Source organism: Monodon monoceros, unplaced genomic scaffold (assembly GCF_005190385.1).
Source record: "Monodon monoceros isolate NGI ecotype Baffin Bay Population unplaced genomic scaffold, NGI_Narwhal_1 Super_Scaffold_22, whole genome shotgun sequence".
Taxonomy (NCBI): Eukaryota; Metazoa; Chordata; class Mammalia; order Artiodactyla; family Monodontidae; genus Monodon; species Monodon monoceros.
Genome location: NW_021703779.1, coordinates 40,693,059 through 40,717,280, shown reverse-complemented (window position 1 = coordinate 40,717,280; position 24,222 = coordinate 40,693,059). Strand labels below are relative to the sequence as shown.

The following is a 24,222-nucleotide window of genomic DNA, read 5'->3' as shown; positions in this document are numbered from 1 at the left end:
AGTGATTGGCCAGAGGTTGAGCTTATGCCCCCTGAGCCAGTAAGCCTTCCACCCTTTGCTGTTGGATCTGTGGGTGGCTTGGGGACTGCTTTCAAAGTTCAGAGACTTTACAAGTATGTTCCACATTCAGTCAGGGACTGGAAGCTCACAAGTACCCTTTCTGGATGCCCCTAAGAGGGCACAGTCCTGCATATGCATGCAGTTTTCTGGAGCACCAAAGAAGAGTATGATTTTAGCAGGGTGCTCTTTGCCTATCTTTTTCCTGGCTCTCCCTGTCAAATTTCTGGCTGGTCTGCCATTTTTTTGCCTGTCCTAGTATCATGTAGCTGTTAGTCTTCTCTAATTTCTAGCCAGTATAATCTCTAATGTTTTCAACATTACTCCTGGGCATAAATTTCTCCACGCTCTGTTCCAAATAAAGTCATCCCTCTTAGGCAGAGCCTCAGACCTGCCAGCCTTCACAGTTTCCCATGCCCTATCATCTCCCCCCACCCCAAGGAGAGTTTGAGCCATAGGGACATATATGGGCTACTGTTCTTCCTGGCCTGCTTTTCCCTGCTAGAGTCAACCCTTTGTGCTACAGATCTGGAGCTGTAGGGGAGACGTGCAGAGGGGAGCCACTGGCCACGTGCCACCCCACCTAAAGTGGAACCTCCACACTGTGGAACCAGAACTGAAGGAGGGTGGGAGCTGCCGGTCTTCATGGGCTGCCTTACGCATCCAGAATAGATCTTCCACAATACAGAGCTGGCGGGGATGGGAGCAGTCCCTGGCTCAAATGTTGCAGGCTCCCATTGTTCTTACTGAGATTCAGTAGATTTTATTGAATAAATGCTTCTCAATTTATTGTTGTTTTTAACAGTTTCCCCCAGTTTTATCACTGCTTTTCTGGGGAGAGCATTGCTGAATTCCTTATACAGCCACTGTGGAAGTCCCACCTCCTATCCCATGATGTTTTCATAGCAACAGCTGAATGCTTCCTATTCTGTGAAAACATCAGATTCATGGAATTTGGTGGGGCGGGGGGGGGGGGGGGGATCATCAAAGTTCATGTGGAGACTCACAGGTTAGTTCCCTGTGGCTGTATTCCCTGATGAGGCACACTGTTTGTACCCTTTACTGAGGTGGATGGTTTTTGTTATACCCTCTGGGGCCCCTACTGATCCTTTGCCTCTCTGTTACAAGTGTTTGGCAGAGTGGATAGAATTTGTGTATCTCTAGTTCAGGGAAGATTGACAACCTGATAACAAAGGACTGTTCATACCTTTTCATGGGACCCTGGTTAGGCTCTCCTGACCTTTGCATACACTTCTCACCAGGTTCAGTGAGCACAGACCCAGGTCATCTGTGGCTCCATTCCCTGCATCTTACTCTCCTCCCACTTGCCTAGATTAATTACTCTGGATACCTTTGGTCCAGCAGGCATCACACAATAGATATTGCTATTAATTGTTTATGCCTCTGCCTCCTCCTTGCCAGATTGCAGCCCCTTCGAGGCAGAGAATCTCGTCTTATCCAGGAGAGTACCTGATATATTATTGAAGTGGTAGTATTTACAATAGTAATAACTAAATATTATTATGACGATGATATCTAAAATTAAGTGCTAACTATGGCCCAGAAACTGTTCTAAACACTTTACTAACTCACTGAAGCCTCACAACCAGCCTATGAGGGGTGTATTATTATTATCTCCATTTTGCAGATGAGAAAACTGAGGCACAGAGCATGTATGTAATCTCTCAATATACTATATCTGCTAAGGGAATAATAATTAGTATTTATTTAATTGAAATATAGTTGATTTACAACGTGTTACTTTCTGATGTACAGCAAAGTGATTCAGTTATACATATATGTATATATTCTTTTTCATATTCTTTTCCATTAGAATAATAATTTAAAAAAAAATGTCAACTGCAGAAAAGGCAGCCAAGCCATCTCAAGTCTCAGATATAACAAAGCCCAGGGATGCAAGGGAGACAATGGAGTTTGCTGGTCTTGCTCTGATGTTAGGGGAACAATGATTTTGTGTTTCTAGGGCTTTGAAGCACACATCATCTCCCCCATGTGTCAGTCTGTGGCTCAGATACTTCATCCAGAGGCTTTGGGGTGCTACCGGGGATGTGGGTTTGAGGCTCTCCCTTGCTGCCCTCCTCTCAGAATTACCAGGGCAACCTCCTGAGGGTGGGCTGTTCAGGTCAGGAATGAGCTCCTTGCAAGGGGCACATGTACTCTCAGGCCTGAAATCTTTTGTCATTTAAACTTCCTTCTTGGTTGTGCAGCAGCAATGTATTTTTGAGACCGCACATTTTACTTTCTTTCTCTCTCTCTCTTTTTTTTTAAGTGAAAGCTAGAAACGTGTGACTATCCTGGAGCCATTTCTAATTTCTAGCTTTTTGGAAAAAATGTGAGTAAGAAGCATCCACTTGAGGGATGCAGGGGTGGAGATTCACACCAGTGTCAGAGCCCTCACGTTACGCCTTTTGTAATTGACTTTAGACATGACTATACATTACCTTTGCCATGGTAGCCCCACAGCTTTGCCTACACTCAAGCCATAATGTGGCAGAACCTGCAGGAAAAGCATTGCTCTTTGCTCGTGGCTGTGACCATTTTATTGACTAATTTCCAGCCTCAGAGGGCCCACAGCATCAGGCCTTTCACTCTGCCCTTCTTCCTAGAGGCCAGAGACCAAAATAAATGTGACAGCTTGAGGATTTTCCTAGTGGTTAATTGCTGCTCACTCCACCCATAGAAAGAAAAACTGGTAGGGATTTTATCCTTTGGGGTCGCAATTACTTTTTGAACAGGGGCAATTGCAACTGTGGAATGGCTGAGTCAGGGAATTTCCTCTGTCTTTAAGATAAAGATGCTATGGGCTCATGTCATTGGTGACCTGGAGCCTCCCCTTCTACCCCCAAATCTCCTAAAGCCCTCTTATCGGGGTGTGGGTACCTGCCCCATATTTCCAACTCCTTCCTCTCAAAAGCCCTTTCCCGTATACAGCTGAAGTCGGATTGTTCCATTTTTATGAGGTTGAACTATATGAAATGGCTGATATTTGATCACTTTTTACCTACAAAATGGTTCAGCCTAATTCCGTTTAGAGGTTTTCTTTTGAGCAGGAGAGAGAGAGAAACATCACAGTCAATACGAACTGAGAACCGGAGATGGTGCTACTTCTTGGAGGAGAGGCCTGGGGCCAGAGGCAAGGGGTGGACGGGGGTTCCCAGCCCCGTTCCCAGGTGTGGGCACTGCAGCTGGTGCACCCATGCCTTGACTTCACCCTGGAGAGAAGATGCTTATTGGAGTGGGGAGGACAAACGCCGAGGAACATCAACTTCACTGATGATGAGTCATGAAATCCTACAAAGTCAAAGCAGCTTGTTGCGGTTGAAAAATGCAAACGACTGTGTCTTCATCAGAGTTAGAAAACATTGCCCATATGCACGTGTAAAGGAGCACTTTCAACCTGCTGTATTTCCCTTGCTTGGGCAAATGCTGAGCTTTGATTTTTTTTCTCTCTCTCTCATGTTCTTTATGGCAGTTGCTTTCCTAGATTAGAGAGGTTTGCATTTTCTCACATCTTTCTCTCATGCTGAGCATGGCTATGACATTACTCGAATCAAAGTAATAACCAAACCCCAACAGCTCTGCTAGAACATGTAGAGACTAGCCGGTTGGGGAATGAATGTAACCTTTTAATCTGCTAAGGAATGGGTTCTAAGTTGATTCATGCCAATGAATAACTAGGAAAACAAAGATCACAATTTGAAATGGTGGACCCTTGCTTTTCTTCCTTAGTATCACAATAAAGTGGGATTCGTGCTCCTGTTGGTTGCAGCATAGGACACACAGGCTCTGTTGGGATTTATTTAGCTAGAGGCCACTGACAGAATTCCCTGGATTTTGTATCTTCTTCAGTAACCTACATGCTAAAAAGGATAGACTCTTTTCTCCTTGCGTCCTCATGAAATTTGCACCAAATAGCCAGAGAAACCCGAGAAGGTTTTCAGTTCTTGGGCAGTTTCCTATCAACTGCTGGGCCCAAGGCCTTGCAGCAGTGTCGCAGATGCTGGCTATTTTTCGTGCAAACCACAAATCATCCAGTGCCACATTAGTGATCTTGATCCTGACCCTGGCTCTGCTATAGAACACCTCCTGTCACTTGAACCCAGACCCCCAGAGCTCTCCTGGAAATAGTTTACTAGACTGGGTAAACCAATGCTCTCTACTCATCTCCTGTAAGGATTCTTATCACCTTAGTGGTGTAGCATTTGTTGTAGCCATTTGTTGTAGTTCAGCTAATCTGTAGTTCAGCTAACTAACTAACCAGTTTCTTCTTCTGCAAACTGGTGTAATAACACGACCTTACAAAGATGTTGCTATAAGCATTAAGATTAGATTAGTTAAGGAGGGAAGGATTGGGAGTTTGGGATGAGCAGATGCAAACTATAATATACAGGATGGATAAACAACAAGGTCCTACTGTGTAGCACAGGGAACTATATTTAATATCCTGTGATAAACCATAATGGAAAAGAATATGAAAAATAATATATATATATGTGTAACTGAATCACTTTGCTGTACAGCAGAAATGAACACAACATTGTAAACCAACTATACTTCAATAAATTTTTTTAAAAGGCTAAAAAACAGATTAGTTAAAGAGCCTGAAACGGGCTGACACATAACAGATGCTCAAGAAATATTTATTATCCTCAACTAAAAGCAACTCACTAATTTCAAGCATTTACTTTGTGATAACATATGAAAACTGAAATCCAGTGATTTCTACTTCACTTTGTTAATGGTTTGCTAACCATCCCGGGACTTGGACCCCACATCAACCTTCCTGGGCCCCAAGCTCAAGCCTCACAGCCTCACATTACGAGCTGGGGACCTCCTGGTGACTTTCGTCAGCTCTCTTCTAGGGCAGCTGTTCTCAAAAGCATGCTGTGGGACCAGCAGGAAGAGCAGCACCTAGGAACTTGTTAGAAATGCAAATTCTTGGGTCACATCCAGAGCTACTGAATCAGACACCCTGGGGTTGGGGCCTAGCAGGTTTTGACAAGCTCTGCAGGTGATTCTGATGCACTAAGCGTGAGAACCACTGCTGCAAATGTGAGCCATGGGGAGAGGTAAGGTCAGGGAGGAAGGCTTGGCTTCTTTTCTCTGGGGGTCCCTTCTCCTTCCTTATCTCGAGATTTTAAAAAAAGCAGCAAGAAAATCCCCTTGCTATTGCCAGAAGAAGATGTCAGGAAACACCTTTCATTCAGCCCCTCAGTTCCCAAATGTTTTCCCTCTCCTCCAGGGACCTCGAGTTACAGCTCTAGCAGGTCTCCTTGGCTCCTGTGTTCTGGGTGCCAGCAGTCTGCCTCTGCATGTTGGGCTTTAGGTGAGAATAAATTTTTCTCTCATCTCCTTTCCCTTGTTATCGGAGTCAGACATATTGAGGCATACCCCTTAAAGGCTTAACTTCCCTGCCCTCCCAATATGCCTAGCTCTGTCCTTTTCCTCATTGATGCTTGCAGTCCTAACCCCAAGGAGGTAAGGAAAATGGGGTGGACTGGAAAAAGGGGAGGAAGATGCCTAGCAAAATGGGACCATCCTGGGTTTTGCTGTTAGGTGGTGAGTAATAATTCTCAGTCCAACTTCTTGTCCTGGATTTTCTTTTTTCTTTTTTTTTTAATTGAGGTATAGTTAATTTACAATGTTGTGTTAGTTTCAAGTATACAGCAAACTGATTTAGTTATACATACACATACACACATACATCTGTTCTTTTTCCGATGCTTTTCTGTTATAGGTTATCACAAGATATTGAGTAGAGTTCCCTGTGCTATATGGTAGGTTCTTGTTGTTTATCTGTTTTATATATAGTAGTGTGTATATGTTAATCCCAAACTCCTAATGGATTTTCTTTCAGGTTGTATCTGAAGTACCTTCAAAGCCATCCGTCTACTCCCTCCCCACCCACCCTCCGGGAGCCACTCCTTCCTAGTCTATTTACTAGTCCCTCTGTTGCTGAGAAGATTAAATCAGCAAATAGAAGCTCATCTGAAAGCATTAGGCAGCCCCTAGGAGGGGAGTGAAAAAGGCTGGTTATAATTTTTCCCGAGTGCAGTTTTTGTTCTGATGGAAACAAAACAGAACAAAAACAACCAAAAAACCCCACAAAACAAATATTGAACAAAAAATGAAAAAGGTTTGCCTTTTCTGTAACACACATCTGTGTCACCTCTCAAAAGTCATAGCAACCATCTACTTTCCTGAGAGATGATCCCATTAAAATATTAGCTCAGTGAATGGTGATGAGAAATGAAAATTGGATGTGTTCTTATGGTTACCAAAGGGGAAACGTGGGGGGGAGGATAAATTAGGAGTTTGTGATTACCAGATACACACTACTATATATATATAATAAACAACAAGGACCTACTGGATAACACAGGGAACTATACTCAGTATTTTGTAATAACCTACAAGGGAAAAGAATCTGAGAAAGAAGCACTTTGCTGTATACCTGAAACTAACACAACATTGTAAATCAATTCTACTTCAATAAAAATTAAAAAAAAAAATTGGATGTGTAAAACATCATATAGAATATATATGTTTTAGTATTTATTTTATTATGAGAATTTCAAACATAAAAATAAGCAGACAGAATAATATAATGAAACCCCCCTACCTATCACCCAGCTTCAACAACTGTCAGTTCATGGCCAGTCTTGCTTCATTTGAGCCCCATCCACTTCCCTCCTTCCCATATATTTTTTAAAACAAATCTCAAATGTCATATTATGTTATCCATCACTATTTTAGCATGTACCTCTAAAAGGTAAGGACTTAAAAAAAATATAGTCACCATTATCAGACTTAAAAAAGGTAACAAAAATTTCTTAATGTCATCAAGTATCCATTAAGTGTTCAAATTTCCAGTTTTCTCATAAATAGCATAAATTGTTTTAATCATGATCCAAATAAGGTCCACACATTGTAATTGGTTATTTGGCTTTTAGGTCCATTTAAATCTACAAGTCTCTCTCTTCTTGTAATTGATTTGTCATTTAACATGACATGTTCTCCTGTCTTCTGAATTTCCTGTAAAATGTTATTTGAACCAGACTTGATCATATTCAGGTTTGATCTTTTTTTTTTGCAAGAATGCTTCATATATGGTATGGCATATAGCACATTTCACAAACAAATATTAAGGATTATAGACTTATCAGCTATTTTGAATTACACGAATCACCATTTTATCTCTATCCTAGCATATTCTTGAGAATCTGTAGTATCTCCTAGTATATTTTAAGTCAATTTCAATGCTTCAGAAATTTGTGAATTTTTTTTTCTGTAGAAGAATTCTGTGTCTCTGGCTATGTGGAGTGGGAGGGCATTAAGCTCTAAATCAGACCAAAGGCCCTTTCAGTAAACAGTTAAGGGCTTTGCTCTTTGACTTTTTTTTTGTAAATGGCTCTAGAAAAGTTTTCCAGAGGTAAAATCTAGCATAAGTCAAACAAACAAACAGTCATGTAATTTTCATCAGGGTTCTAATTCAGAATGTCTAAAGGTTTTCCAATCAGCAATAAGATATTCATCTATAACAATAATTTTATTTTCTTAATGTTTTCTACAACCTCAATTTCCATATCTAAAACTGGATGATCATTGAGAATGCCACCCAAATCTATTAACTAATTGTAGAAGGGTGCCTCCTAAAGGCTTTATCTTCCTAAAAGTTTAACCTGAAAAAAAAAGCTGGTCCAAATTATGCTTGCAAATGAATGTGTCCATGTTGTCAGGTCACAAGAAAAGGAAATATGATACTAAAAGAGCAAACAACTATCTGTACAGCTGATTTAAATTTCTGTTAGCTTCAAATGTGTGCTTGGAAAAACCATTTTCCCAGCTGTATTAGTTCTCAGTGGCTGCTGTAACAAGTTACTATAAACTTAGTGGCTTACAACAATACATTTTATTATCTTACAGTTCTGGAAGTCAGACATCTAATATGGGTCTCATTGGGGTAAAATCAAGATGTCTGTAGGGCTGTATTCCTTCTGGAGGCTCTAGGAGAGACTCCATTTCCTTGCCTTTTCTAGCTTCCAGGGGCCACCCACATTCCTTGCCTCATGGTCCCTTTTCTCCATCTTCAAAGCCAGCAACATTAGGTTGAGTCCTTCTCTATTTCCATCACGCTAACCTCCTCTTCTGCATCCCTCTTTGACTTTTAAGGACACTTGTGATTACATTGGGCACACCCAGATAATCCAGGATAATCTCCCTATTTTAAGGTTGGCTGAGTAGCAACCTTAATCCCATCTACAACCTTAAGCCCCCTTTGCCTTCTAACATAAAATACTCACAGGTTCCGGGGATTAGGCTGTGGACATCTTTGGGGGGCCATTGTACTGCCTACCATACTAGCCAAACAGTGTGTGAGATCAAACCAAATAGCTGGGCTAAATATTTGAAGTTATTTGTTTTTGTGAACTGTCTCATATTCCTTTGAGTAAGGCAAGATATAAATAAATAACCAAACCAAATGCTGTTTCAATATTGAAGATAAACATGAATAATTACCCTAGTTTGTACCAAATAATGAACATGTGTCTATATCTTGCATCCTTGTTTCTGTTTATTGCCTTTTATTTTCCAAAAGAAACCTTAAAGTTAAGTAAACCTCTCTGGATTTCCAATTTAAAACATATTCTTTAGCAGATGTTTTCATTATCTTTAGTTTTCAGAAATTCAATTTTAATATGTCTGGGTATAGATATGGGTTTATATATTTGGGTTTTTCTCAGCTTCTTGAATCTGTAGGTTTGTTTTTCACCAAATCTGGGAAACTTTCAGCCATTATTTCCTTGATTTCTTTTTCAGCCCCATATTCTTTCTTTTCTTCTTCTGAGACTCAGATGACGTGAATGTTAGATCTCTTGTTATTTTCACATAGGTGTCTGAGGCTCTGTTCTCTCTCTCTTTTTCCAATGTATTTTCTCTCTGTTATTCAGTTTGGGTAATTTTTTTGATCTATCTTAACTTTCACTGATTATTTTCCCTGTCATCTCCATTTTGCTATTGAGCCCTTCTGATGAGTTTTTAATTTTGGTCAATGTATTTTTCAGTTCTGAAATTTCCATTAGTTTCTTCTTTATATTTTCTATTTCTTTGCTGAGACTACTTTTTTTATTTGTTTCAAACATGTTCATAATTGCAAATTAACCATTTTTATGATAGCTATTTTTGTAGGTTAGGGTTTTCTACATATACAATCATGTCATCTGGGAATAAAGACAATTTTATTTCTTCCTTTCTAATCTGTATGCTTTCTATTGTTTTTCCTTGCCTCACTGCACTAACTAGTAATTACAGTACAATTTTCAATAAGAGTTATGAGAAAAGATATCCTTGCCTTGTTACTGATTTCAGGGAGAAAGCATTCAGTCTCTCACCATTAACTGTAATGTTAGCTACAGGTTTTTTCTAGAGACCCTTTATTTCGTTAAGGATGTTCCCTTCTATTCCTGGTTTGTTGAGAGGTTTTATCATCAATGGATATTGAATTTTACTAAAGCTTTTTCTGCATTTATTGATATGATCATATGGGTTTTCTTAGTCTTTTCAAATGTTTAAAAATTTTTAAATATTGATTTTTGAATATTGAACCAGCTTTGTATTCCTGGTATGAATCCCACTTGGTCTTGATATTCTTTTTATATACATGACTGGACTCAATTTGCTAATTTTTAAAGGATTTTTGCATCTATGTTTGTGAGAGATATTGGTCTGTATAGTTTGGTTTTGATTAGGGTAATGCTAACCTCATAGAATGAGTTGGGAAATGTTCCCTCCTCTTCCATTTTCTATGAGAGATTATGTAGTATTGATATTGTTTTTTCCTAAATGTTTGGTAGAATTCACCAATGAAATCATCTGGGCCAGGAGTTTTGGGGGGGAAGGTTTTAAACTATCAATTCAGTTTCTGCAGTACATGGCTATTCAGGTTATCTCTTTGACCTTGGATGATATTTGGTAGTTTGTGTCTTTCATCTAAGTTATTCAGTTTATGGTCATAGGAATGTTCATAGTATTCGCTTATTAACCTTTTAGTATGATTGGCTGTGATCTTCCTCTTTTATTCCTGATATTGATAATTTGTGTCTTTTTAAAAATTTTCTTGGTTATGCTGGCTAAAGATTTATCAATTTTATTGATCTTTTCAAAGATCTAGGTTTTGCTTTTATTGAGTCCTCTCTCTTTTCAATTTCTTTGACTTCCCTAATTTTTATTACTTTCTTCCTTCTGCTTGCTTTAGGTTTAATTTGCTCTTCTCTAGCTTCCCAAAGTCTAAGCTTAAGTTATTGATTTTAGATATTTCTTCTTTTCTAACATTTTCATTTAATGCTATGCTGTAAATTTCCCTCTAAGTACTATTTTATCAGCACCCCGTGCATGTTTTACATTTTTTATTGTGGTACAATATACATAGCACAAAAGTTACAATTTTAATGATTTTTAAGTGAGAAATTTAGTGGCATTAAGTACATTCACAATGTTGTGCAACCACCACTATCCTTTTCCAGGACTTTTTCATCATCTCCTCCCAGCCCCGCTAACTTCTATTCTACTTTCTATCTCCATGAATTTGCCTTTTTCAGGTACCTCAGATAAGTGGGATTATTAAATATTTGTCCCTTTGTGTCTGACTTTTTTCACTTAGCAGAGTGTTTTCAGGGTTCATCCATGTTGTAGCACTACAAATTTTTATACATTCTATTTTCATTTTCATTTTAGTTTAAAATGTCTTAAAATTTCCCTTGAGATGATTTCTTTTGACTCTCTAGAGATGGGTTACTGAGAAGCATATTATTTAATTTATAAATATTTGGTGATTTTCTGGACATCTTTCTATTATTGATTTTTAGTTTAATTTTGTTATGGTCTGAGAATGTACTTTGTATGATTTCTATTTTTTAAATTTGTTCAGCTTTGTTATATGTCCCAGAATGTGGTCTATCTTGGTGGATGTTCCATGTGCACTTGGAGAGAATGTGTATTCTGCTTTTATTGGATGGAGTCTTCTATAAACGGCAATTTGGTCAAGTTGCTTGATAGTGCTGTCCAGGTCATCTATATCCTTACTGAGTTTCTGTCTACTTGTTCTATCAATTACTGAAAGAGGTGTTGAAGTCTTCAACTATAATTGTGGATTTGTCTGTTGCTCCTTTCAGATCTATCAGTTTTTGACAGTCTTGTTTGATTGTTTAGGAAGTCTTCCTCATTTTTTTGGAAAATTTGATTCTTTTTTGAATGAGGTAGAGGGTGACAAAACTCATGGTAAAAAAAAATCTTTTCTTGAACTGAAACTGGAAACACAGTGTCTTGAACTTGTAGTTACTTGGTCATTTTGGTAAGCCATTTTGTTGTTTTTACCAGGACTCTCTAGTATTAAAAGAAACTGCCTGTCTTATGGAGTTTTCATATGCACAGTTGGCCGTCAAGGTCTTCATCATGTGGCCAATGATAAATTTAGGATTAGTAGAGCCACTTCAGTGGTACAGATTTGCCAAACTAAGACTCTTAAATATTTCAAGGTTCTAGCAACTGGTTTATGTCCCAGAAAGGAGATACAGAGATGGTGGCTTCCCTGGAGACAGGGACATTGGAGAGGTGAGAGTTTTTCTGTGGTTGCTTTGTATGTATCTAAGTATATATGTATTTGTCTTCTGCTGACTGCAGTCAGCAGTGGCCGACTACAATGCACTCACCATCTCTCCTTCAGCTTGTCACATAGACTGTATGCCTCTTACAAATATGGCATAGCTATGTGGTTTGTCCTTGGTCTCAACTCTCCTGTAGTTCTGAGACCCAGAACAGGATCCAGAGTATAAGCTACAGTTCCCTCCAGTTGTTTTGTTCCAACAAGGGTTCACACTGTGTCTTCAGGGCAGTGTCACTGGAGTTTGGAAAAGAAAACTCTAGTCCCTTTGAAGGAAACCTATCTGCTGTTCCATGCATTAAATATGGCTGTAAATTCTTTTCTACTTCCCCCATTAAGAGGTAGAGTTGATTTTCCCTCCTCTTCAGTCTGTGACTTGCTTTGTCCAGTATAATACAGTATAAGTGACACTGTGCAACTTCCAAGGCTGGGTCTTAAGATACCTGAAACTTCTGGTTTTGTGTACTTGGAAGGCTCCCTCTTAGAACTCATCTGCCATGTTATGAGAAGGCCAAGTTACATGGAGAGGCCATGTATAAGATATTTTAACTGACAGCCCCATCTGAGTTCTCTCAGCCTATAGCCAGCACCAACTGCCATCATGTGAGTGAGCCATTTTGGATGCTTCAATGTAGTCAAGTCTCCATATGTCTGCAGCCCCAGCAGACATTATGTGGATACGCAACAAAGGATTAATCTTCCCCAAAGAAAGGTTTGGTCCTGCTCAGCTTCTGAGAGGTATCTCTAAGACCTTGGAATGTCCTGTCTGGCAAGAGTGTCTTTGTTTACCTGGGGGCCATGGGCCATACCAGATAGTTTTTGCTAATAATGTGATTTATTGTAAGGGACTTGGGCCATGTGGTATCAGCTTGATCTTTGAAGGGGCTGGAGACTAAGGTCAGCCATGTAGGGGGTCAACCAAGCCTATGTGACCGAGCTCCAATAAAATCTCTGGACACCAAGTCTCAGGTTAGCTTCCCTGGTTGGTAATATTCTGTGCATGTTGCTACACATCACTGCTGGGAGAAGTAAGTTCTGTCCATCCAACTCCACTGGGCAAGGACAACTAGAAGCTCCATGCCTGGTCTCTCCTGGACCCTGCCCTATGTGCCCTTCCCTTTGCTGATTTTAATCTGTATCCTTTCACGGTAATAAATTATAACTCTGAGTATAATGGCTTTTCTGAGTTCTGTGAGTCCTTCTAGTGAACCTGAGGGTAGTCTTGGGGACGCCCAAATGCTGGCGGAAGAGAGGAACTGCCCAGCTAAGCCTAGCCAACCTACAGAATCATGAGCAATAGGAGATGGTTGTTGTTCTCTTAAACCATTATGTTTTGGGTTGGTGTGTTATGCAGCAATAGATAACTAAGACACCTGTCTTCTCTACTGGATGATAATATTTTTGAGAGCCAAGATAATTCTGTAATTTCCACTCCTTTAGCATAGCACCTTATGTGTTGCAAGTATACACATTTGTTAAATCGTTAAATTGGAGTAGTTAGAAACATCTTTGTGGACTAACTGAGAGAGACTGAGATAGGGGACTTGCAGAGTGATTGCATTATTTCCATCTGTATATAAAAGAAAGGAATCTCCACTCCTTTTGTATGAAATCTAAAGATACTTGCAGTTTTTCAGGATTGCTGTGCTAGTAATGATTTGTTCTTTCTTCTTTCAGAATAGTTGTACCATGGTGTAAAGAATACTGCTTGGAATATAACAGTTCAGTTCCCAGTTCTGCCTTTTCTCACTACTTTTATAAACTTGGGCAAGTCTCTTGACCTTACCAAATCTCATCTTGAAGCAGAGATAATAATGGCAGTTCCACAGGGTTGTCGTGAAGTTTTAATGCATGCAAAAAGTGTTTTGAGAAATGTAAAGTGCTATGTAGGTATAAAGTATCATTGGAGACTTTGGATTGATGGTACTTGCTTAATTTTAATTCTTTTAGCCCTTCTAGCCCATCATTTGTCATAAATACTTTTATTTTTATTTTTAAATTTTATTTATTTATTTTTGGCTGCATTGGGTCTTTGTTGCTGCGTGCAGGCTTTCTCTAGTTGCGGCGAAAGGGGGCTACTCTTCATTGCGGTGTGCGAGCTTCTCATTGTGGTGGCTTCTCTTTGTTGCGGACCACAGGCTGTAGGCCGCACGGGCTTCACTAGTCGTGGCACGTGGGCTCAGTAGTCGTGGCGTATGGGCTTAGTTGCTCTGCGGCATGTGGAATCTTCCCAGACCAGGACTCGAACCCATGTCCCCTGCATTGGCAGGCAGATTCTTAACCACTGCACCACCAGGGAAGTCCCATAAATACTTTTAAATATGACTGGCATCTCAATAGCATAGGGAATATGAAAATTTGTAAAATAGTAATAAAACAACTTCTAAATAGTTTTCCCTCTTTTTTCTTACATCACATCCTCACCACCACAAACTACTCCACTGAATTTTTTTTCAGAAAAGAAATGGAGAAAAATAATCAGAAAATGTGGCATTGAAACAGGATTTCTTCTTTTTCCCAAACATGTCACATCTTCCTACCTCATCCTTTCACCTCTCTTATTGACATGCCTTTTAAGTCAGTGAAGAACGACTGCAAGGTATTGACAAGATACTATTTGTTATGCCCCAATAGCCACAGTGAACTCTGGGCCCTTCTTACTGAGTTAGTTTTGATAGTGTCAGGTGGTGATGCCCCCAGAGCTTTAGAACTGGTCCATAGGCCTATGAGAGCCACATTTGGGTTCTTCAGGTTTATACCTGCAGCTCAGAGAATAGAACCCAAAAGGGCTTCCAAAACCTTGCTGTGAACTTTCTTAATGATGCTGTAATTCCCCAGGGTCTTCCCCAGTTATGTTGCTTTGATGCCATTTATAAAACATTGGTTGTCTTCCTGGATCTCATAAGGTGCTAGCTGCCCCCTACATTTACATGCATCCTATCAACTGCAATGATTTTGAATATCTGCCAGTTTCTAACATGAATAAAAGATTAGAGCTGGAAGGAACTTTAGAGATTGGAGCCCTGACCCAGAAATTGTTTGTCATGACTTGACAGGAGTCAAGGGCTAGGAGTAATGGCTTATCGGAGTATGTGAGCAGGTTCTAAGAGTCCAGAAAGAAAGGGTTTAAACCAGAGCCTGAAGACATAGTGGTAAGTTCCAGGGATGGGGTGGGGGAGCATGGGAATGAGAATCACTCAAAGCAAGTTAATATGCTGGATGAGAAATCAGAATTGAAAGGTATTTTGACAGCTTGGAAAAATTAGCTGAAACAAAAACCAGGCAATTTCCAGAAGTAAATAAAAAATATTTCACATAGATTCCAAAATCAAGCATATAGGCATATAAGGGAAACCAGGTTTAATGGAAATTCAGTAAAACACTTAGGTTTCAGCTGCCAAGAAGGTCAGAATGAGTCAATCGTGTAACATCATTTTTTTACAATATGAATACAGTCTTAGGATGTGTGAGTTAAGCCCAGAATAAAGGAGATAATGGTCCCATTCTCCTCTGCTTGAGTTATGTGTAAACTGTATTCTGTTCTCAGTGCCATATTTTAAATTGTATGGATAAACGATACTGTATTTAGAAAAGGAATGCAATATGGTGGAAGGTTTAGAAACCACTTCACCTGAGGAATGGTAAGTTAAACTGGGCTAGTTGCCAGGTAGCAGAAGATAGTTGGGGAAACATATCAGGTGTTTTAAATAATTTGAGGGATTGTTATATGAAAGAAGAATTAGGCATATTCTTATGGGTCTTGAGGATAGAATTTTGATAACTGGATGGAAGCCATAATGGGCAAATTGGAGCTCAGTGATGGTGAGAACTCTACAGTGAAAGTTGCCCATACATGAGAGATTTAGTATGAAAGGGATACACTACTCACTGGGGAAGTGCTCAAAAAGAGGCTGAATGGCCCCCTACCAGGAACTCTGAAAAGTGGATTCCTATACTGTGTGGAGGGGAGAGGTTGAACCAAATGATCTTCAAGATCCCTATCTCTTTCAAGTTTCAGAGATTTCCAATGGCGGCCTAGCACTCTAACTTGCCACATAATTATGCAGTGGACTGGCCAGCAAAATGGCCAGTAGGTCTAGTGCCAGAGTAGAATGCCCATACAACTCAGACATAAGGTCCTGAACTTAACTATAAATTTTTTGAAGGCAGAGATAGCGTCTCATCTGTTTGTGTAGTAGTGTCTTGCATGTAATAAGAGATGCTTTTCAAATGTTTGTAGAATGAATGAATGGACAAATGAATGTTGGGCCTATATTAGTCCCCTAGGCCTACCATAACAAATTACCACACACGGTGGCTTAAAACAACAGAAATTTGTTCTTTCACAATTCTGGAGGCCAGAAGTCTGAAATTAATGTATCAGCAGGGCTGCAGTCTCTCAGAAGGCTGTAGGCAAGAATCTGTTCCTTACCTCTTCCAGCTTCTGGTGCCTCCATGGTCACATTGCCTCCTCCTCTTCCGTCTGCCTCTTCTAAGGATACTTGTCATTAGATTGAAAGTCTACTTGGATAAACTAGGATGATCTCCTCATCTCAAGATCCTTAACTCAATTACATCTGCAAAGATCCTTTTTTTCAGTAAGGTCACATTCACACGTTCTGGGGATTAGGACATGGACATATTTGGGGGGCCACCATTCAAGCCACTACACTTACTTTTAATGGTCATTAAACTATCACCATTATTCATACAATAATGCTTGGCCTCTGATGATACTTTCTATGCGCAAAGCAGAATAGTATTGAGAGATTCTCAACAGAGACAGTGTAGTGCTTAATAAGGTAACTCTTGGATTCAGACAGACCTGAATCTGTTACCAATGTTGCTACTTAGTAGCAGTGTATCTTTGGCCAAGGTGTTGAACTTTTCTATATTTCATGTTCCCTATCCTAAAATGAGAATTGTAGTACCTATCTCATAGGTAAATATAAATGTTCCATGAAATAATGTTTGAAAATTACTTAACATAGGACCAGGCATATAGCTGACTCTCTACAAGTGGTCAGTATTATTGATTAGTATGAGCTCATTCCTTTTCCCTGGTTTCAGACTGCCTGAGGTGTCAGACTTTTGTTATTCCTTAGAAATTTAATTGAAATCAACCTATGCTTATGGAGGATTGACTCTGCACAATACACTATCATATGTAATAGGTATAAATGATAAACAAGACAGACACTGTCCTGCCCTCACAGACCTTAGAATGTGATGGCATCAGTGGTTAATAAAATATGGAATTATAATACAGCATTGCCATTATGACAACTGGGGAAACATAGAAACTGGAGAAGTTGATAGAAGGGGCACCTAACCCAGGATCTCTGTATATGGGAGGATACTTATATTTGTAGAAGAATGCCCAGCTGGGGCTGATCTGGATTCAGACCTTGGCCATGTCTAAGGAACTGGTGGATCAGTAGTTCCTCAAGTATTTACTGGTATGTGTTGATTTTGCCTGGGGAGATGTGTGCTCTTTGGGTCTGGAGAGAAAGATGGGGACATGAGGCAGTCGTCTTAGTTTAGTTTCCCCTAGAAGTAGACTTGAAGACAAGGATTTGAGTGCAAGTAGTTTTGAGGTGAGATAATCCTAAGAAATACTAATAAGGGGGTAGGGAAGTGAGACAGGTAAGAAAAGAGCCACTGAATGAATGATGCCTTATCAAGCCAGTTACCACTGTGGTTAACTGGAGTTTCCTTGTATTGGGGAACTCTAGAAGCTGATGTAGAACATAGGCCTTGGAGTTATCCACACCTATTCCTGTCAGTCATTGGCTGAGGACTGCACCCAAGAAGACTGCCTGCAAGCAGGGCAGGCAGGCTACTGAAGAAGGCCTCAGGCAAAGTGATGCAGCTGTTGGCCATCGGTAAGGCCTGAGGAGATATGGGCATGACACAGAGGGCATGTGACACAGGAGGAAAACATGGTATGTGTCCCAGCTTGTGGCCAGCGAGGAGGTATGCGGCCCATGAGCAGAGGGGCTTCTGGCAGAAACTAAAGAAGGTTTTCTCATGAGGCTTCCTGTAATACTTGGGAAAAAAATAGTGCTTCTTAGGGACCAGGTGACAAAATGCAGCACAGAGCTGGGAGGAGGGGCTTTTCTGCCATGAATGCCTAGAACGCAGTGTGGCGCATCAGAGTAAGGACTCAAAACAAAACAGTTCTGTTCAAATACCTCATGATCCACAGCTTTGAGGAGAAGCAAAAGCTGCTTCCCTGGCATGGAAAATGATGCTCTTCTGGAGAGCACTGAAGCTGGGGGAAATGGTGAAGGGAGGACTGTTTTTGGCCTCACAGGTCTTGGGGACTCCAAAACCAAGGCCAAGGTGGGTGAAGATTTTGTGAACACATATAAAATTTTTCTAAGAATTCTCAGAAGTAAGTGGGGAGACTTTGGGGAGAAAGGTGTCCTGGTGCAGGTGACAGGACTGAACCAGTGGGATTTGAGTTTCTACTGTCTACACAAAGAATTGGGCAGCCTGTGGAAATTTAAGTTACACGTGACTCCCTTCCTATACCTCCTCCAAAAGAGGCTGCTAATACTTCTGGACCACCTATTAGGGTGCCAAGCATTCTACAGATCTCATCTCATTTATTCGTTGCGATAAACCCAATGCATGGGTGAGAAAATTGAGGTTCATTGAGGGTAAATAGTTTGCCTACTAAACACAGCTAGTAAATGGCAGACCTGCTATTTGAGCCCTAACTTGTTTGACTTGGGAACCCATGCTTTTTTTACACTATCTCCTTATGCTACCTGGTAACATAAACACATCTGCATGTGTGGTTTTGCACATATATACAGTTTGAACCCAGAAATGGATTTCAAATTAATAGTCTTAAGAAGCTGAAACCATAACCATATTTTGAGTTATATGAGATGCTTAAGTTATGCAAGACAGTTTTTTTTTTTAGGAACAACCCCAGCAACATTTAAAACAGAAGAATAAAGAACTGAGGATGAAGGGAGTAAATGTCATTATTATTCACTGACATGAAAAAAAATGAGAAATGAAAGAATGGCACACCTCTGCCTTTTCTCCTAAGGTGAATAATAGCTATTTGCTTTACAATGACTTTTTTTTTCTATAGTTGGATGAAATCTGGGTCCATATATTGAAGGTTTGCTTTTCTGCCTGGGATATAGTGAATTTTTTCAGGGCTAAAAATTCCCTTTCTAAAATGGTTACCCAAACCATTTTTAAAACAGAGACCACGTGTTCATATTGGGGTCTCATTCTTGTGCTAAAAGCTCTGGCACTGTGTCTCTGACTGCTATTATACCTATGAGAAGAGTTGACTTTATTTTGGGGGTTGAGCCCATTTGTTAATCCATGATGCCCTTGAGAAGAAGGGGAAGGAAAAGAGAAATGGGGTTTGGAGTGTGGGAGTGAAGAAACTTATGCTCTCAAGTATCTGGAGTGAGCAAAATCTAAGTGAGGCCAAGTAAGACATTTAAAGAAAGTGTTGGGATCCTATATTCTCCTTGGTTTTGGCAAGAAAGATGTCAAAGATGTAAATAAGTGGCTGAATAAATACATTGAGAAAATATAAACCCGAGCCTTCTTTCATAATGTGAGTGTATCCTCAAGGAATGGAAACGAATTTTATTATTACTTTGATCCATAGTTAATAAAATTACAGATAACATTAACTAAGCATTCATTATATGGGAGGCAGTATGCTTTTTCCCCCACCAATTTGTGATTTTGTTTGTTTGTTTGTTTTGTTTTGTTTTGGGCCACGCTACGCAGCTTGTGGGATCTTAGTTCCCTGACCAGGAATCGAACCTGGGCCCTCGGCAGTGAGAGCGTGGAGTCCTAACCACTGGACCGCCAGGGGATTCCCAGACAGTATGCTCTGTTATGTATCTCAATTATCTCAAGGGCACCCCAAAGCAGGCTTTATTTTTAAGTGAGGAAACTGGGACTTAGAAAATTTACATGACCCAAGGTCTTACAACTTCTAAATGGTAGAGATGAAATTTGAACTCAAGTAGTCAGACTTTAGGACCTGTTTTCCAAGATGAGTATGTTATACTGCTTCCCTGTATGCTAAAATAAGACCATGGTCCTGGTCATAAAAATTTTTTCTTGAAGTGTAGCGTTGCATATTTTTGGACTATCTTCTAGCATTGCTCACCCCTGTGAGTAAATTTCTGAAATATTTATTCAATTTATGTGTCTGTCTTGTCCATCTCTGTATTTCCAGCACCAGGACAGTTAATTACGATACAGAATAGTTACTGAGAAATTTTTGTTGACTGAATAAACTCTTCATTCCTCTACTTCTCTCTGTTAATGGGGGTGGGGGGCAACCCAAGAGTTGCTGAGGAATGTAATACATTTTTAATTGGTTGGTTTCTAAAACAATGGTGTCCTGTCCTGATAGCTCTTTACACTTGTAATATCTAATTATTCCGAAGGCAACATTTGTTAGCTGCCTATTTTAGGCAGAATGTCAACTCTTAGATGTGAATTATATTTTCATATTCATCGGGTTCAGAAATGTACCTTTTGAAGCATTCATGGGGGTGGTACTTTAAATGTACTTTAAAAAAGCTGCACTCAAAGGAACTAATTTGGGTTTTGCTTTTGGCTGACAAGCTTTTCCTAGGTGTGGCTGAGACTCTAACAAATCTACCCTTCCAGTAATGTATGCATATCATAGGGTGCTATACGAGGAGATGCCTTTGTGCTCCTTCCCTTCCCTTGGAACCTTAGGAAAGGAGCCTATGTTCGATCTTTCCATACTCTGCAGTTGTGTGACCTATAAAATGTTTTGCTGACATGCATTCACAGTATCCAAGATGAGGTTTATGGTGCCAAGTACAGTGCACGGTACATGGTAGGCACTCAGTAAACGCTGGTTGGGTGATTAACTGAATGAATGAATGCATGAAGATATGGTTTGAATCAACTTGATATAATTTGAAGAAACAGAAATGCTCTCCCTTTGCCTGAAGATGACTAAAACCCTCATATGCATCCATTTGGGGGCTAAAGCTTTGGAAGGCAGTTAGAATGCAAATATACTGAATAAGTTACTAACCCACTACCTTGAATGAGTATTCTGGATTTAGAACTTTCCAAGCTCTAGATGAAAAGGAGGATTCAAAAAGATGGGATGCGGGACAGGTCCATTTTGATGAGGAATAGGGGATGTGGGGAGGTTCAGAGAAGCTATGTGCAGGATAGGAAATCAACAGAAGGGAGGATACCATAATAAGACTCCAGATAGAGAGGATAAGGGGATTTCAGAGGCGCCAAAAGTCATATTCTCGCTTCCCATTCACCATGTGGGTCCACTCAGATTGTCGCGTGTGGCAAGCAGAATGAGACTGCATCCCAAAGGGACAGGCTGCTATCCATGACTTTGGAGCAAGTAGTTTTAACTTGGTGAGAGTGTCATGTGTATGTCTGTGGTACATGTGGGACTGAACGCTTGGCAACTCCAGTTCTCTCAGCCCTCCCAGAGTGAGCTGAACCTTTGCTGTTAGCCAGCCTCCAAGAGGAACTGTGATGATCCCCTCCTCTTGGTATTTATGTTCTTGTGGAGACTCTTCCTACACTGAATAGGACATTGAAAAAATGATGGTGTGTGACCTTGGAGGTTAGGTCATAAAAGACAACACAACTGCAACTTTGATCTCTTGGACAGCTTGCTCTGGAGGAAGTGGGCAACCGTGTCATGAGGACACACATGCAACCCTGTGGAGACGACTGTGTACAGAGGAACTAAGGCCTCCCACCAACAGCCAGCACCAGCTTACCAAGCATGTGAGTGAGCCCTCTTGGAAGTGAATGCTCCAGCCTGAGTTGAGCTTTGAGATGACTGCAGTCCTGGCTGACATCTTGAGTGCAACCTCATGAGAAACCCTGAGCTACAACCACCCAGCCAAGCCAGCCCCAGATTCTTGACCTACAGAAACTGCAAGATAATAAATATTTATTGTTGTTTTACATCACTAAGTCTAGAGTAATTTTTTTTACACAGAATTAGAGACTAATACACTTTCTTTGTCTTAAAGTCTGTGATCATAATTGCTATTGTACTTACTATTCTGTCAAATGGGTATCAGGTCTTCCAGATCTCTTTAAAGGTGGTGGTTTGTTCTTTTTTTCTAGCTTCATATTAATAGATAAGAATATAGGGATGTACAGCAAGGACTCTAGAGTCAGGCAGACATTAATTTAAGTACTGGTTTGGCCACCTGTGTGACTTTCATGACGTTACTAAATCAAACTCAAATTTATTATGAGCATTAAAGGAGCAAATGCATTTCAGGTGCTTAGGGTAGTTTATGGCTTATGGTAAGAGCTCAATAACTGTGATAGTTATTATGGTTAGTAACTGTATAAAGAGATGCTTCTAAGGGCCTTGCTTTATGGACAACAAAGTAGCTGAAGTATGTTTTGTACCTTAAGTGGGGAATTTGGTTTCCATTAGAATTATTAAATCAATTTATTGAGGTATAATTTGTATACTGTAAATGCACCCATTTTAAGTGTACGATTAATGATTTTTTTAATTTACTGAGTTGTGCAACTATGACCATCATCCAGTTTTAGGATATTTTTTCATCATCCCAAAAATAAATCTTGTGCCCAGTTGCAATCAGCCCCAGGCAACCACTAATCTACTTTCTGTCTCTATATATTTGCCTTTTCTGGACATTTCACCTAAATAGAGATGTACATTTTGTGGCCTCTGATGTCTGGCTTATTTCTCATAGCATGTTTCTGAGGTTCTTCTATGTTGTAGCAATTATCAGAACTTCATTTCTTTTTATTGTCAAATAAAATTCCATTGTTTGGATATACCACCTTTTGTTTATCCATTCATCCATTGATGGACACTTGCGTGGATTCCACTTTTTGGCTTTTATGGATAATGCTCTCTGAATATTGGTGTACAAATTTTTTGTGTGGGCATATGTTTTCATTTAGCTTGGGTAGATACCAAGGAGTGGAATTGCTCGGTAATATAGTAAAGGTATGTTTAACTTTTTAAGAAATTCCAGTTTTTCAAAGTGGCTGCACCATTTACATCTCCCCCAGCAATGTATGAGAGCTCTTATTTATCCATATCCTTGCAACATTTCTCATTGTCTGTCTTTTTGATCATAGCCATTCTAGCAGATACGAAATGGTATTTCATTGTGGTTTTAATCTGCATTTTCCTAATGACTAATGATGGTGAGCATCCTTTCATGTGCTTATTGGTTATTCATATATTTTCTTGGGGGAAATATCTATTCAAATCATTTGCCAATTTTTAATTGTTGTTTATCTTATTATTGTGTGTAAGAGTTCTTTGTATGTTCTGTATACAAATCTTTTACTGAATATGTGATGTGCAAATATTTTCTCCCAGGCTGTGGCTTGTCTTTTTATTTTCTTAATGGTATCTTTTGAAGCACAACAGTTTAAAATTTCGATGAACTCCAATTTAACAATTTTTTTCTTTTATGGGTCATGTTTTTGGGATCGTATCTAGGACATTTTTATAGAACCTAAGGTCTTAAAAAATTTTCTCCTAAAGGTTTTTATAGTTTTAGCTCTAACATTTAGATCTACAATTCATTTTGAATTAATTTTTGTGTATAGTGTTAGGTAAGGGTCTAAGTTCATCTTTTGGCTTATAGACGTCCATGTGTACCAGCACCATTTGTTGGAAAGACTATCCTTTCTCAATGAATTGCCTTGGTACCATTGCTGAAAAATCAATTGACTGTAAATATAAGAGTGTAGTTCTGGACTCTCAGTTCTGTTCCATTTATATATGTCTATCCTTAATGCAGTATCATGTTGTCTTGATTGCTGTAGCTTCATAGTAAGCCTTTTTTTTAACTTTTTATTTTATATTGGAGTATAGCCAATTAACAATGTTGTGATAGTTTCAGGTGCACAGCAAAGCAACTCAACCATACATATGCATAGTAAGCTTTTAAAGTTTTAACATGAAAGTCTGCCAGATTTCTTTTAAAAATTGTTTTTTAGCTATTCTGAGGCTTTTGGTTTTTCATATAAGTTTTAGGATAATCTTATCAATTATAGAGAGAGACACATACACATTGCTGGAATTTTGATGGGGACTGCACTGAAACTATTGATTAATTTTGGAAGAACTGCCACTTTAGCAATATGGAGTCTTCCAATCCATGAACATGGAATATCTCTCCATTTATTTAGATTTTCTTTAATTTTCCTCAGCAGTGTTTTATAATTTTCAGTGTACTTGTCTTACAATTCTTTTGTTAAATCTATTCCTAAACTTTTATTCTTTTTGATGATATTATGAATGGAATTGTTTTCTTAATTTTACTTTTGGGTCATTTATTCCTCGTATATATAAAGATATAATTGATTTTCATACATTGATATTGTATCTTGCAACCTTGCCGAACTTGTTTATCAGATAGTGTTTTGAGATTTCCCTAGGATTTTCTATTCACAGGGTTATG

General features: G+C 39.4%; 1 long non-coding RNA gene across 2 annotated transcripts in view; it reads left to right on the top strand.

Moving 5' to 3' along the window:
* Window positions 1–24,222, top strand: part of LOC114905994 — a 249,353-nt gene that overhangs the window by 95,713 nt on the left and 129,418 nt on the right. The window contains exon 3 of one of the 2 annotated variants that reach the window (XR_003796352.1): window positions 21,417–22,483. The exons of the other annotated variant lie outside the window; for it this stretch is intronic. This is a non-coding gene — a long non-coding RNA (uncharacterized LOC114905994). Of the gene's footprint in view, window positions 1–21,416; window positions 22,484–24,222 lie in introns of those variants that run through there. 2 annotated transcript variants of the gene reach the window in all.